Source organism: Schistocerca cancellata, chromosome 1 (genome assembly GCF_023864275.1).
Source record: "Schistocerca cancellata isolate TAMUIC-IGC-003103 chromosome 1, iqSchCanc2.1, whole genome shotgun sequence".
NCBI classification, from domain to species: domain Eukaryota; kingdom Metazoa; phylum Arthropoda; class Insecta; order Orthoptera; family Acrididae; genus Schistocerca; species Schistocerca cancellata.
The window spans coordinates 519,608,597-519,614,596 of NC_064626.1; positions in this window are offsets into that span (position 1 = coordinate 519,608,597).

A 6,000-nucleotide genomic window follows, 5' to 3' on the forward strand; every position below is an offset into this window, starting at 1 on the left:
TCTTTTTAAGTGATGGGGTACTCCAGATAATTATGCCATAAGATTTTAATGGGTGGAAATATTGTAAGGTATTTGTATCTTGGTTTCGAAAACTAGCAATTATGTGAACAGCAAAAATTGCTGAAACATAACTGTTTTGAGAAGCTCAATAATACCTTCCTTCCAGTTCAGATCTTCATCAGTATGAACATCAAGCCATTTTGAACATTTTTCTGTTCACTGGCTATTTCCAGTAAAACTTTCTAACATAGTTGTTTTCTCCGCAGTTTTTTAAAGTGTTCCCATTTCTGCTCCTTTACAGCTCCCTAATCAGGGAACATAGTGATTATCTGTTCCATAAAAACTAACACTTGATATAATATGTATGGACCATTGGGAAGTAATAACACTGAACCATAATATGCAAAGTGAAATAAATTTCACAATCAGTTTGAGGATGAGATGGTAAAATTTTATTGAACAGAGAGAAATATAAATCATCAGTAGGTACTGTTTGTCCTGCCATTGAGTCACGGAATTTCAGTGCACAAGCTGTCAAAAAAAAATCTTAGGGGTGCTCAGTGCAAAGAAGTATGCAAGAAATAATGAAAAGAGGCAAGTGACTGTAATAATGCTGTGATTGATAATGATCACTCAACCTTTTACTTTTATTGAGGCACCATGTAGATTTGGATGCAGCTAAAAACAGCCCTTCCTGTTGTCCTCTTAGTTTGATTGTGTGCTGTGGAACCTTACTCAGTAGTAGTGATTGCTCCGACTTTGCAGTTCTAATGTCAAGGAAGAGTTTAACTAATCAATAGTCTTGTATGTACACGTCCACAGCTGCTGTGTTGTTACCATTTAAAAGCCACCAGATCCCGTTTTCATAATTTTGCTGCATTCATGCACTTAGAAAACTGTGTTAGAGTTGAAAGCCAAAATTTGCATTTTATTATCTGCCTGGACACACAGTACACTAGTGCTCAGTGTCAGGGCCTGCCCAACGATTGGCATTTCTGCTTCTGAGGAAGATTAATTAGTGTTATTACATACAAAGGACACCAGGGCTTTTCTTGTTTCCTTTTTTGTAGTTAGTAGCACATTCTACACTGCCACCAGTGCCAGTGGCATGTACTTTGATCTTGTTGTTACAGCAGACTCACTGTTGCCTTCAGTTAGGTTGCTTGCCTTTAGAGAATGGATAGGAACTGTACTTGTACCTGGATGCGGGGGGAATCGTCCGTGGTTCAGAAACAGTTAAAAGTTTTATTGACCATGGCTTCAAACTGCCACTGTAAGGCCCAGTGACATTGATGCAGCTGGAGAGGAGGTAGTAGCACCTCTGGCATTGGCTGAGGTCTTTGATGTCACTACACCTTGCAATACAAATGACTTGGCTAGCTCATCCTCAACAGCAAATGATGGGCGGTAGCAGGACTGTCAATCTCTTATCCCAAGGTGACATCTGGCACTGGCCACATGGCTGTTTCTTTATTCCTTAGCAACAGGTGCAAGGTGCTGCTGCCAGAGTACATACGAGCCACCAAAGGGCACCTCATTCTGACCTATATTTCCGAAAGTTCCAGACAAATACAGAGAATGGGTCTGCTGAATATTAGATGAGTAATGTACTCCTTATGGAAATAGCACGGATGTCGGGAAGGACGGACAGTATGCGCTCATTAAGTTTTCTGGAGTACTATAACTAAAATGTTGGAGAGGCTCTGCTGGTGGCTATTGAGTGAACCTGATTTCAAAACATAGCATAAACGGCACATGGGTTTAGAGGCAATCGTTGTTTCCTGTAGTTGGCTGGCTGAATCATTGAAGACAGCAAGCCTTGCATGTAGTGCAACGTGGCTTGCAACTTGCAGCATATTTCCTAGATTTGACTGGTTGAGAAGAAAAATTAAACCTGCTTCTCAGATTATCCTGTAACAGTCCTGGCTGAGGGTTTTTTGACCCACACTATGAGAGAGGAAATTGTTGCCCCTCCCCCTCCCGTCCTTGCCTCCATCAGCTGCCTTGTGCTAAACATAGGAAGCGCAGAAAACACTGATATGTGTATGTGGTTTTTTTTGTTAGAGAAACACATCCATGGCCCATTATCCATTATGTTCTACACTGTTCACTGTGACCACCTGTCAAAAGCCTGAATAAGTAGCTTTTACTGTGTGGACCACTGCAAGACAATGCAGGAAGAGTGTCACTGAGGTGCTGGAAGGTACCAACAAGGATGTGGAGTTATGCAAATTCTAGTGCTGTGGCGAGCTGTGTTATGTTTCTCAGTTAAGGAGCCATCATGCAAACAGCCTTCTCAAGGTGGTTGCCCAGATTCTCGAGTAGGCCTAAATTTAGCATATTTGCTGGCTTATGATAAACTCATCCTGGTACTCTTCAAACTACACACATACCCTGCAAGCTGTGTGACAGTGCATTGTCTTACTGGTAGATGCCATTGTGCTGAGGAAAAACGAACTGCATTTAGAGGTGGACATGATCCACAATGGTAGAGGCTTACTTTTGTTGATCCATTATGCCTTTCAGAATGGTAAAATGCCCAGACTATAACACTCCATCTTCTGGCCTGGAACATGCCGATTCTTGCAGAGCTGTAGGTGCCAAGGCCATCTGTCGGTTAAAACATAAAACAAGGTTCATTTGAAAAGGCCATCTATCACCACTCAGTGGACATCCAGTGTGGTATTGGTGTGCAGATTCCAGCCTTTGTCAGCGATGAACACCAGTCAGCTTCAGTTCCATTTGTAGCAATGTTTGCGAATGGTTGCTGAGGATACACTGTTGTTAGTCCCTTGGATCATCTGAGCATTCAGTTCTTACCAGTTACACATCTATTTGCACCCATACACAGCTCCACAGCTGTCATTCACCCTGTCATCTATGGATTCTGATGCACCACAGTTGCCTCGGGACTGGTTTTGGACAGTATACTTTAACCGTCATGGCACACAGATGGTTTACAAACTGAACCACTTTGTAAACACTTCTATCCATGGCTCAAAAGCCAATGAGTATGCTCTTTTGGACATAAGATAAATAACTCAGTTTTCGCATTATGACAATGACTGCTCTGCTGTCTGCAGCCCCCAATGCATTTTATATAATGTGAATTGCTAATGCTGCCACCTGCCATCTGTGTGTGGTTATTGAATGTCGACGTCGAACGTAGGCAGTTGTCACATTAATGTAACTGGACTGTGAATACCTGGAGAGAATAGTTGTTCAGCTATATTAAGCACAGGAGTGAACACCATTCAAAATGTGGAATCCATTTGTATGTCTATCATTCGGAGGACCCAGCTTAAATTCTCAGTACTGACAGAGGTTTTTCCTTGGTGGTAGCCTGGAATGGGATTCAGTCAGCTTCACAAGGCCAGAGGAGGTGTTGCTTGAACAAGTAGCAGCAGCTTAAAGGACAAAAAAGCCAACCACAGCTGGGAGAGTAGGCACTGATCCCTTATTGCAGTGAATGACATGGCAGCTGGTTGGCATTGGGCCTGAATCTGAAATTACTATTGTGGCAGCTGCAAAAAGGTGAGTACTACACATTACACTTGTTGTTTTGTTTATGTTCTTATCAATTCTGAGGCAGTTTGTCAAGCATTGTGGTGCAGTGATTAAGGCACTACTCTGGTATTTAGAAGAAACAAGATTGTAATCTCTGTCCAGATTTACATTTTGTGTAGTTTTGATAAATTACTTAAAGCACTTGCTTTTAGAAGGATGCAGCTGGTTTTCCTCTGTTATACTCCATCTTGAATGACCTCATTACCACTGGGACATTAAACTTCAGTCTCCTTTCCTAATACTCCTGTGACAATTGATATAAAAAATAATTATTTTCCTTATTAATCAGACAGCTAATCATAATCAGCTATTTGACAACCACTGCTGGATAAAGGTCTCCTCTATAGTTTCTCTACATCAGGGCTTCCCAACCTTTTCAGCTGGCAGACCCCTTCTTCAGTCGAAAATCCATGGCGGACCCCTAGTCAGTCAACAGCACAGTAACTTTAAATTTCAGAGCGAAACCCATGGGAACTGAAAGCTTCTTAATGCAAGTGCCATGTTCTGAATGACCCTCCCCTTCCCCCTAAAGTATCGATAGTCTTTGGTTTAGAGATGAATGAAAACAACTTGAAATTAATGAGTCAATTTGAATTCCCACTTTATCCAGACACTTATTAGTGGATTTACTCCCTTTGTTCAACACACTATAGCCTTATTAAAATTACTTGGTAATTGAAATTTCACACGATGGAGCTGTCTTCCTCCAAGAGCAATAAACGTAACATCCAAACTGTTCGCTGTTGACAAGCTGCCACTTATGGTCTGTTCACTTCCACTATTTGGCTACTGTTGTGTAAGGAGCATGCATATTTCGTAACAGTCGTGTGTGTGTTGTTTTTCGTGAAATTCGAAGAAAAATGTTCAAATGTATGTAAAGTCTTCCTTTGGTCGTCCTCCCTCCTCATTCTTTTCAACTGGAAACTTCCCTTGTTGTGAAGGCGATGGAGAAACTGCACCCTTCTTCAATGATCCTGACTTCAGTCACCGATCCATGTTAGAAGTTAATAAACTGGTCAAAAATCGACTTATGAAATAGGTAGTGTACTGACAAAGCAAGTTTAACATTTAATGATGCCTGGGGCCAGCAAGTGCTGTGATTGGTTGACAAAGCTCACTCCGCGCATGCGTAAAAGGTTTCAGCACATCTAGCGCCGTGAGCCGAGGCACAAATGACCCCCATATTGTTGCTAAACAGTCGATCAGAGAAGCCGCATTCTCCGGCACTAACTGTGTATGCATTCTCACTTAGGAACCGCCAAGGCTGCTTGGGGATACGACCTGAAGTAAAAGTACACACGTTTTTCACATGAAAAAAAAAAAGTTATGAATTTGATTTTCACATTTTTATTCAATAATTTTACTCATTATTTTACACGATTTGGTGAAAGGTGGCGGCGGACCCCTAAGGGGTCTGCGGACCACAGCCCTGCTCTACATTATAGGTTTGGTTAATATACATCCACATTGTACAAAAAGTTATGGGAATGTAGCCAGCTAATTTTCTTTACGTTGCTTTTCTAGTTAATAGGCAGATTTTCAGTAGATGAACAACCACAACTGGAAACCTAATGAAATATCGTCCGTTATTGAGGACATTACCCAGCTGTGTTCCTGTAAGCTATTTTAACATTTGGTGTGCTGGGAGAATCACAAGTTTTAAAGGGGTTACTTACAATCTGATCAGTCATCATCTTTATCCTTTCTTACCGTTTGTAATCAACCAAAGTGCTTCATTGGTTTACCAACCATCCATCTCTATTTCACTTACAACAGAAACAGTACAAAGTCCTGGACAGAATAACAATAATATGAAGAGGATAGAGTGCTCTCACCAAATAGAGGAGGTATTAAGTTGCATACCTTAGCAATAGATCTTGCTGAGAACGTGAGAAATCGAAAGTGAATATAAGGTTTCCATTGAGTCACTCATTGACCAGTATGGTGTGGCAGTAGTAGATAGCAAAAATGAAGCCGAAGTTTTAAATTTCACATTTAAGAAACCATTCTTCCTCAAGAATTGTAGAAACGTACCATTGTGTACTGCCCACTCATCAAATATAGGCTACCTAGGAAAACTGCTTTCTCGGATCACTAGACATCATTTCAGGCAAATAATATTAATGAAGTTTATTACAGTAAGATAAATGACAATACTTAACTTTACGTATTCACAAAGGTGTGTCGCAAGCACATGGTGACATGCAAATAATCAGTGTCTTTCGGTATATACAATTCCAATACAGTTCATAAGTCACTGCTGTAGCGTTCGGAGGGCAGCTCGTCTTCAACTTGGCCTGCGGCCAGGCGGAGTGGCGCTTACATTCTCTTCGTGTACAGACCACTCCTGTCTCGGTGTCATCGTAGAGAGGGGTCCGTCAGCGTACTATTGGCTGACATCATCTTGCAGCCCTCACTGCTCTTCCAGTTTTG